Source organism: Eriocheir sinensis, chromosome 1 (assembly GCF_024679095.1).
Source record: "Eriocheir sinensis breed Jianghai 21 chromosome 1, ASM2467909v1, whole genome shotgun sequence".
NCBI lineage: Eukaryota > Metazoa > Arthropoda > Malacostraca > Decapoda > Varunidae > Eriocheir > Eriocheir sinensis.
This window is the reverse complement of record NC_066509.1, coordinates 9,717,930-9,727,929: the sequence shown is the minus strand read 5'-3', so window position 1 is coordinate 9,727,929 and position 10,000 is coordinate 9,717,930. Positions and strand designations below refer to the sequence as shown.

General features: G+C 42.3%; 1 protein-coding gene across 22 annotated transcripts in view; it reads left to right on the top strand.

Annotated features, from left to right (window-relative positions):
* Positions 1-10,000, top strand: part of LOC126990591 (prominin-1-like) — a 152,406-nt gene that overhangs the window by 25,292 nt on the left and 117,114 nt on the right. The window contains exon 1 of one of the 22 annotated variants that reach the window (XM_050849416.1): positions 23-43. The exons of 19 other annotated variants lie outside the window; for them this stretch is intronic. The gene's annotated coding sequence lies outside the window, so the exon portion shown is untranslated. 2 more of the 22 variants (XM_050849327.1, XM_050849378.1) reach the window with 2 other exon arrangements.

The window sequence follows — 10,000 nt, the reverse complement described above, 5'->3', positions numbered from 1 at the left end:
CGCCCGCCCTCAAAAACACTCGAACAAAGACGTGCGTGAAATTGTGAGTGAATATTCTGAAAGGTGAAATTGGTGGGGCTTATTAACCGCGACCAAGTGAAAGCGAGTGGCTAATATTGTCATTACTATTATTATTATTATTAGTGTTGGTGTCGGGTCTTGTCTACACGCCGTATTGAAAGTGAGCCGCCCAGTGATCCAGTTAATAAGGAGAAAGTGTCCGTAAGGGTGAGGTATACTTGATAATTTATACCCTCGTGACTTGTCAATGACTCGACGTCTTTCAGCCAAGTCGCGTGTTTAGGAAATTTTAAGGTAAGGCATTAATATGAAGTGCACATTACCATTACTGTTATCATCATCATCATCGTTATTATCATCAGTATCAACAGAAAAAATAATATCATCATCATCATCATCATTATAAACAATAATACTAAGAAAAACGCAGATATGCAGACAAAAATTTTAATGTTATTTTTAGAAACCTTCGTCCATGATAGTTTATTGAACCTGGCCAAGGTTTGCGAGAAATAAAGATTAAGAAAAAAAAATAAGAACGTGCTACTCGTGTACTTTTTATGTGAGCGGTGTCGAGAGAGAGAGAGAGAGAGAGAGAGAGAGATTCAGTGTATTACCAATTATTAACACAAACCATCATGAGGTCATTCATTAACGTGGTCGCGTCAGCAATTAAACACGGCTCTAATGTCATTATTAAGGGTTGATTGACGAAATTTGGGTCCAGTATCACCTTTGTCAGCCGTTAAGCACTACCATTATGACCACCGGGGCTCCATTAGGTGTATTACATAAGTTAGTTATTTAGCACTTGATAAAAACGAATGTGGTTATCTCTGACACTGAATTGATGATAACGGTTAAGGTTTTGTGGTGGGTGGAATTGGGGTTGACGGGGCATTTTTGTAGCGATCTTTTTTGTTTCTTTTTATTTTGCCCTCTAGCTGCCTCCTCTGCCGTAAAGAGAAAAAAAAGATTAAACATGTGTAACGCCAGATTTTGTAAACGTAATATTAGTATTTATTAAGTTACGTGGGTAGTTTGGCTTTTTTAATTCCATTTTTGGGACGAGAGTTAGTCTGATGGGTTGGATTTTCATGATTTGAGTCGACGTATTACAAAATCAGTCGTAAAAATGAAAACAAATGAGTATACATATAAAGGAAGGAAGGAAAACAGAAAAGTCTAAAAGGAAAGGAATGTTTTCGGAAAGTGCTTAGAAGGGAAAAAAAAAATAACAAATAGTGCAGTAAATAACGAAAATGCAAACAAGAGTATATATAATAAAGGAAAGGAAACGGAAAAGTGCAAAAAGGAAGGAAAGCGTTTAGAAAGGGATGAGAAGAAACAACAAAGAGTGCAGGAAAGAAAATAGTTTAAACAAAAGAGTATACGTATCACCAACTAACCACGCCTTGAAAAATTGGGTAAAAAAAGACAAATCAGCCACATAATTGTTACTGAAGACTAATACGACGTTAAAAAAATCAGGCATATGAATTGTTGTTTGTGATGCTGTTAGTGTTAGAAGTTAGTGGTTATAATAATGTGTGTTGTTAACTCTGGCGCTGAATTAATGATAGAAGTTAAGTTTTTGTTGCTTTATCGGGAAGAAAACGTGTCTTGAACAGTGTATTGTGTTTGTAATGGACTGGTTTTTGTCAAGTTTAGGATACTGTCGTGCCCTCACCAGCGATCTCAGGTGAAGTTATATCAATTAAACTTTTATTAAAGGTATACTGCATTGCCTTAGCCTACCTACTTCCTTGTTGAAACTTACGGAAGCTTTATACTACTACTACTACTACTACTACTACTTTTCCTTCTCTTTTTCTTTTTTTTTCCTTCCACTATAACTCCTCCTCCTCCTACTACTACTACTACTGCTACTACTACTACAACATTGCTGGTATTATTGTTGTAGCCCTAATTCACCTCGTTGCGCAGTATCTTTATCTCGTTTTCCTTGAAGCGGTCGGTCGGGTTGGTCTTGTTTCCTGTCTTGCCTCACGCCCTCTGCCTGCTGCCCTGGGACCATATCCTCAAACATTACGGGGCTTACACACCCACGTCTACCAAGCCTTTCCTAGATGTTGTGGGTGTTTCCATTGGGTAGTTTTGTGAGCCTAGTGATAGAGTGACGAGGCTTCTGCACCGTGAATGTGAAAAAACGCTAATTGAGAGCCCGACTGATCTCCTTTTGTGGACTCAGGAATTATTTTTGTTGTGAGAGCAGAACGTTATTGAGGATACGTGCCCTGCTCTGCCCTGTCCCCTAAGGCATAAGATGTAAGCTGAAGGAGAGCGAGCGAGGAGGAGTTACGTAGATGTGTTTGTTTGTGTTTCCAGGTGTGTTGTGTGGCTTACTAATGTGTTGCTTTTTTTGTGTTTCAGGTGAGTTTGTGTTGCGGTGCCCTGTGTTATACCTGCCGGGCCGTGAGTATTGTTGTTGTTGTTATTGTTATTATTATTATTATTATTATTATTATTATTATTAGGCTACTGTTACACATACTACTACTACTACTACTACTACTACTACTACTACTACTACTACTGCTTCGCTCACCATCACCACCACGACCACGACCACCACCACCATCACCATTATAACCATTTTTCCTGCATGTAATAACCAGCATGCAATTCCTTCAATAATGAGCTTTTAATGATAATGACACCTGGGGGTAATTTGCAGGTATTTAGAAGGGGGGGAAGTATGGAAGATGGAGGAGGAGGTAAAAGGGGAGGAGGGAGGAGATAAGAGAGGAAAGATGAAGAGTGGACGAGGAGCAGTGGAGAGTGGAGAAACTGAAGGGGATGGAAAGTGGAAGATGGAGGGAGGAGATAAAGAGATTGAGAGAGATGTGGATGGGGGTTGGAAAGTGTGGAAGATGGAGGGAGAGATAAAGGGTGGAAGGGAGATGTTGAAAGGGTGGTTAACGAAGGGATGAGGTGGAAGGAGGAGAATTTAGTAATGAAATGATATGGAGAGAAAAAAAATGGAAATTGGAAAAGTGGAGGGATGAAAAAAAATGAGATGAAAAAAAAAGAGGCTGGTAAGGACGAAGCGGACGGAGGATGAGGAGGAGGTGGAGGAAGGGGTGGAGGAGAGTGAGTGAGTGCTTTGGGAAGTGGATGGATAAAAGCAGGAAGGAAAAATAATTAACACACACCACCACCTCCACCACCACCACCACCTCCACCACCTCCACCCGTAATGAGGAAGGAGCGTGGCGTAACTCAGGTAAAGGTGAATTAATGCCCTTAGATTGGCCCTCCGCTGACCAATGAACATGCTTTGTCGCCATGTTGGAAAGGGGGGGAGGGGGGAGAGGGGGACTGCAGTGAAGGGGAGGGATAATTACACGTGAATAGCTGCTATTGATTGACTACTGAAGGGGGGGGGAAGGGGGAGGGGGTGTTGGGGATGATGTAATGTGTGTGTGTGTGTGTGTGTGTGTGTGTGTGTCTAAATCAATCGGTGAATAGATGTATGCAGATGTTGATTATAAAAGAGAGAGAGAGAGAGATTTAGTAGCCAATAGGATCAATAGGAAAGTGGAGCCAAATACATTGACGGTTTATTGATAACTGAACTCCATATCTCTACACGGGGAGGCTTCATTACCGAGACTTATATAGATGAAAACATGAATAGATGAACATAATATTAGCTTACGTTATCTTAGGTTCAGTGTCTGCCTTATACATCTTTAATTCCACCTTCCTAACTCTGGCTCAACTCTCTCCAATGGGAAATATGTGAAAAAAATATACATTGGAACTTTACTGACCTACGCCTTTCTGAACTTAGTCGATAGTTATATAGTCTGTAGTGGAGGGAAAGGTGTCTTCTGTATCTTTTGTTTTATTTATTTTTCTTCGTTATTTTCTTCTTCTCCTTCCATTTCTTTTTCTACTTTTCTTCATCCTTTCTTTCTTCTTCCTCTTATTTTTTTCTATTTCTTCTTTTTCTTGTTGTTGTTGTTGTTGTTCTTTTTCTTCTTCTTCTACTTCTTCTTCTTCTTTTTCTTCTTCTTCTTCTTTGTCTGTCATCCCATGTGCTTTCCCTTTGATATTTCTTACACCTTGAAGCTATTGTGAAAAAAAACTAACTTCAAAATCGTTTCCGTGTGTCCAGTCAGTGCAGATTTACAGGTGGCAGGTGGAGAGTAAAGGTTAGTGGACTGGGGGAAGTAGTGGCGGTGTGCATTTCAACTCCCTCCCTCCCCCCTCCCCAGCTCATCCCCTCCACTATCCTCTCCTTATTCCCTTCTCAAGTTCCTCTCTCTTCCCGTCACACCCCTTCTAGTCCTTCCCTTCTTATCCTCTCTCTTATCCTCATCCCCTTTTTATCAAGTTTCTTTATTTCTCCCACGCCCCTTACTTCTCCCTCTCTTCACAATTCTTTATTCCTGATTCTCCTTTTATTTTCTTCTCTTTCCTTCACATCCCTAACTCCTTTCTCCCCTCACTTTTTTTGTTCTATTGTTTCGCTCTCTTCTCCTTACCTTCACCGTTCTTCCTTCCTTATCTCCATTTTGATGTTCCTCTCTTTCCCTTCCCATCCCCCTTTTATATTCCTTTCTTTCCTTCCCATCCCAAACCTCTGTCTCCCCTCGATGGCTCTGTTCTAATGTCTCTCTCTCCCGCACTCTCTCCCACATCTCTCCTCTGTGGACTCCCATCTCCCCATGTGTCGTTTCCCTTGCCTCCTTCTCTCCTCCTCTCTCTCTACCTCCAGCTGTGTCCCTCCAGTCCTTCCTCCCTCCCTCCTCATGTCTCGTGTATCCCTTCATATGTCTCTCTCTCTCCTCCCCTAACTAACACATTTCACCCTTCCATCCCCCCCCCCCCCCCGACACACACACACACACACACACACACACACACACACACACACACACACACATAGTCACGCAATATACTGCCCTCATCTATCCTGTCCCATTGAAACCCTCCCCTCCGCCCACCCCAACACACCCACCCTCCACCCACTCACCCACCTTGTCCCTCCACCCTCCACCCTCTTCTCGTTTCCTGCTTGCCTTGCGAACACAACACGGTATATCGATGAGAGAGAGAGAGAGAGAGAGAGAGAGAGAGAGGGGGGGAGTTGGAACGGAAGGGCAGTGGGCAGGGTGCGTGACATGCATGGGGATGATGACACACACACACACACACACACACACACACACACACAGAGTACCGTTGACTGAGAATTCTCTCTCTCTCTCTCTCTCTCTCTCTCTCTCTCTCTCTCTCTCTCTCTCTCTCTCTCTCTCTCTCTCTCTCTCTCTCTCTCTCTCTCTCTCTCTCTCTCTGTTCCCCGAAAAGCGTGAGTCACACCCTTGAAGTGTCTCGCGTTACAGGAGAAGAAAGACAAAAATAATAAAGAAAGAGTAGAAGAGAAAAAAAAAGGAGAAAATAACAAAAAGACAGTGACCTTTAGTGAGGAACATCTGCCTTGACGTGACCAGCTGCAGGAGGAGGAGGAGGAGGAAGAAGAATCATGTAGGAGGGAAGAATTTGGAGATTGAGGACGTGAAGGAGGTGTAGGATTGGAGAGAGAGAGAGAGAGAGAGAGAGAGAGAGACGAGAGACGAGAGAGGCGAGAATAGTAGTCGAAGGAGTAGGAGGAGAAGGAAACGGGGCGGAGAAAGGAAGAGAAAGGTCGGAATGTGAAAGGTCAGGGACAATGAAGAGGAAGGCGACGAAGGGAAGGGAAGGAAACGTGTGTGGGAGGGAGGAGAACAAGCAGCGGGAGGGAAGATGAGGTGCGTGGAGGAACGGAGGAAGTGGTCTGTTCTGGGAATAAATATGATGATCGAAGGGCCAAGACAGAGAAACCTTCCATACGTATAAAGTTAAAAGACAACTAAATTTGCACTCATGAGAACGGTGGATTGCGTGGTAGCCTAATTGAAGTCTTTACGTGAATTACGGGGATTAGGGAAAAGGATGGTGACTTACATGACTCATTTTGAAGATAAAGTTGCATGAATTTAGGTTCAAGAAAGAAACATGAGATGATTGCATTTTTTTTTATAGTAAAGGAAGCATTCAAGAGGAAGGTATCAGGACACCTCTTCTCACGTAATTGACTGCTCTTTCGGCCACCTCCTCGGATTCTTTACAGGAGCAGCGAGTAGCGGGCTTTTTTTTATTATTTCCTTTTTTTTGTGCCCTTGTGCTGCCTCCTTTGCTGTAGAAAAAAAAGTTCAAGGGGAGAAATAAATATAGACAAAAAAGCCTTCTATGCGCTGCTCCTGTAAAAGAATGTAGAGATGAGTGGGTAAAAAAGAGGTCAAACTTGGTGGATGAATGACACATATTAAGCAAGTAGGGTTAGAGGTTTGAAATGGAGGTTAGAAAGACTAATGGATGGGGAAGGACGCTGGTGAATTGCTAGATCTTAGAAGAGGTTCGTAGACTGACTGCCCTTACGTAGTCACCTTAAATCCTTGTCTGTCTCGCCTTTAAATTAGGTCAGGTTTGGTTTAGGTTGAAATGTCACGGAAAAGTAGGAAGATTAGGATAAGGAGGAGGAAGGAGATACTTGTTGTTGTTGTTGTTGTTGTTGTGTTTCCTTGAGGTTAGGTTTGAAGGTTACGAAGAAGTTGGAAGATTTGGATAAGGAGGAGGAATAGGAGGAAGGAAATGCTTGATGTTGTTGTTGTTGTTGTTGTTCCCTTGTCATTTAGGTTAGGTTAGGTTAAAAAGTTACGAAGAAGTGGGAAGAAGAGGATGAGGGAATGCTTGCTGTTGTTGTTGTTGTTGTTGTGTTCCCTTAAGATTAGGTTAGGTTAGGTTAAAAGGTTACGAAGAAGTGGGAAGAAGAGGATGATGATGAGGAAGAGGAAATGCTTGCTGCTGTTGTTGTTGTTGTTGTTGTTGTGTTCCCTTGAGATTAAGTTAGGTTAGGTTAGGTAAAAAGGTTACGAAGAAGTGGGAAGAAGAGGATGATGATGAGAAAGAGGAAATGCTTGCTGTTGTTGTTGTTGTTGTTGTTGTTGTTGTTGTTGACACGGTAATGATGTTGACTACGATGACACTTGCACAACTGTGGTGATCGTGTCAGAATGCTCATCCGTCTGTGAATTACTGCCGTCAAACAAACAAACAAACACACACACACACACACACACACCAGCTGCCGTCACCACCAACAACAAGACACAGTAGTTTATGGGCTCTGTGAGGGCTGTGGCAATTACCCTCGCGCGCTGGGGGGTAACGAACACCTAGCATAGTTGTAATTAGTGCTCTGCTTGGTTACGCTTCACTATTTAATTATTACAACATCGTCCACATCATCATCATTAACTAAAGCAACACCCAAGCCTTTCGTAATAACATCATCTCATATTACGGTGAAGAGGTAGTAGAGTGACCCCAAAACACACACACACACACACACACACACACACACACACACACACATACACCAAAGTATCGGGTCTTATTTGAACGATAAAATAGAGAACGAGCGAAAATTAGAGGGAAAGGACGCTGCTGTGGATGGCGTATGATCATTTTAGACCAATTTCATATTATTACTTCATGTTCTGGGGTAGGATTTATTTTCTTGACTCTAACTGTACAAGAAAATACCGTTGTTAAGATAGTGATGAAAAGGCTCAGGCGTAAACGTGTGTACCCGAGAAGGCGCCGGGGGTCAACAGAATACTTGTGTTAAACTGTTCAAGAAAAATACCGTTGTTAAGATAGTTGTGAAAAGGCTCGGAGGCGTAAACGTGTGTACCCGAGAAGGCGCCGGGGGTCAACAGAATACTTGTGTTAAACTGTTCAAGAAAAATACCGTTGTTAAGATAGTGATGACAAGGCTCAGAGGCGTAAACGTGTGTACCCAAGAAGGCGCCGGGGGTCAACAGAATACTTGTGTTAGGAACCGTAAGACCAACAATATGAAAAGGCTCCTGCAAGTCATTAGTCATGCAATAGTATCATGGCCGTGCTGGGGTCGTGGCGCTGCGGCATTAGAAGAGGAACAGTGACCCCCCTTGCGGCATCACTTTTCAGCATCCCTATCGTAGTATACCATATCGAAGCACCCCTTTGTAACACCTCTTGGAGCACTTTTTTTTTTTACAACAAAGGAGACAGCTCAAGGGCACACACAAAAAAGGAAACAATAATAATAAAAAAGCCCGCTACTCGCTGCTCCTAAAAAGAATCCAGAGGTGGCCGAAAGAGAGGTCAATTTCGGGAGGAGAGGTGTCCAGAGAGAGACTTGTTTTAGCAGCTCCCACCTTCTTTGCCGCACTCCCTCGCAGAATCCTTTCCCTTGTAGGACGTATTCGCAACACTCACAGAACCTTCCTCCTATCTACCACTTCTTCGCATGACCTTCTTGCAGTACCCTTTTTCCATGTGGCATTTACTCGCAACACTCATGCAGAACCTTCTCCCTTGTAGCACTTCTTAACAGCCTCCCCTCTTCCCCCTTTCAGTACCTGGCATGTAGCACCTTTCCCAGTAACCCCCCCCCCCTCTACACTCCCCCCTACCCCAAGGACGTGCAGCGGTCACAAAAACCAGTCATGATGGAGATCAAACTAGTATAACAACACCTGGTGATCACGACTCGTGTTCTGATTACTCACCTTTGTACTTATACCTGAGGCTTGTGGACGCTTTGTTGCCCCGCTGAACTCCGCTGCCAAAATATCAAGTGGTTTAAGTAGTGCGATTTGTGGTTTGTATGGTAACAGCTGTTTTAATTACGTTGTTTGTTAATGTGGTTCCACCCGCCCGTACGTTGTGGTTCTGTTTCTGTCCCTCTCGAGTTATTGTTATTGTAAGAGATGAATTAGGTGGAGACTGGAAAGGAAGGATTGCGGACACTCTTAAGTTCCCTGTCGTAAGAACACGTCATTGGAACTGTCTGATTTGTGATGATAAAGTCGTAACTGGTGTTCAAATTGTATATTTTTATTTTACATTATACTGTGAATTCTCCTTCCCGTCCCATTTCTTTCCCCTGCAAAAATAAATAGATAAATAAATAAAAAAAAGGCAATTCAAAATATCAAATAATTCAAACCATAACAAAATAAAAAAAAAGTACCACGTTATTCAAAATACCACATCATTCTAACACTCCAATTTGTGTTTAATAAAGTCCTAATACCTTATTCTCATTACGCGTTTAATAATGTGAGTTTTTTTTTTTTTTTTTTTTTTTTTTTTTTTTTACATCCATTGTGCGTCTATCATGGCACCTGAGCCTCGTGAGATTATGGCACTTTTCATAGTCACGGCAGTTACGTTAATATTACCTTGAATGCCTCTAAACCCCGTAATCATTTCGCTTCTCTGCTTAATAACACCTGGTAGCCACGATTTTCTTTCATAACCACCGCGAGTATCGTAATTATGACACTCCTCTTGGTCATGAAAACGGTTGCAATCACACGCGCATTATAAGCCGTCACACGAGTTTTAATCTCTTCCTCGTGTCTCGTGTGATTTCAAGGTAGAGTGACCATCGTGATTGTAAGGCAGGCACACACACACACACACACACACACACACACACACACACACACACACCGCACCTGACGCACACAGCAAGAGGATCATGGAAACGTCTCTTTAACCATAACTAGTGAATCCATATGGTATTCTTTCTCTTTATTCTCTTCGTATTTATTCTTTTTATATAATTTCCTGTGTTGAGAGGCATTTTTCTGTGCTCTTTATAAGTTAAGTGAATGCAATTTTTTCTTTTTGTATGGGAATGACATTCTATTATCTTTTTATTTATTTTATTTATATGGGAGTGACGTCTATCTATCGATCTGTCTGTCTGTCTATATGTATCCATCTTTTCTTTTCATATGGGAGTGATGTCTTGCCGGCTTTTTTTCCATATTTTATTTTGTCCGTGGTCTGCCTCCGTTGTCCGAAAAAAATCGCTCTAATATCACCTTAATAATTACGTTTCTTTCGG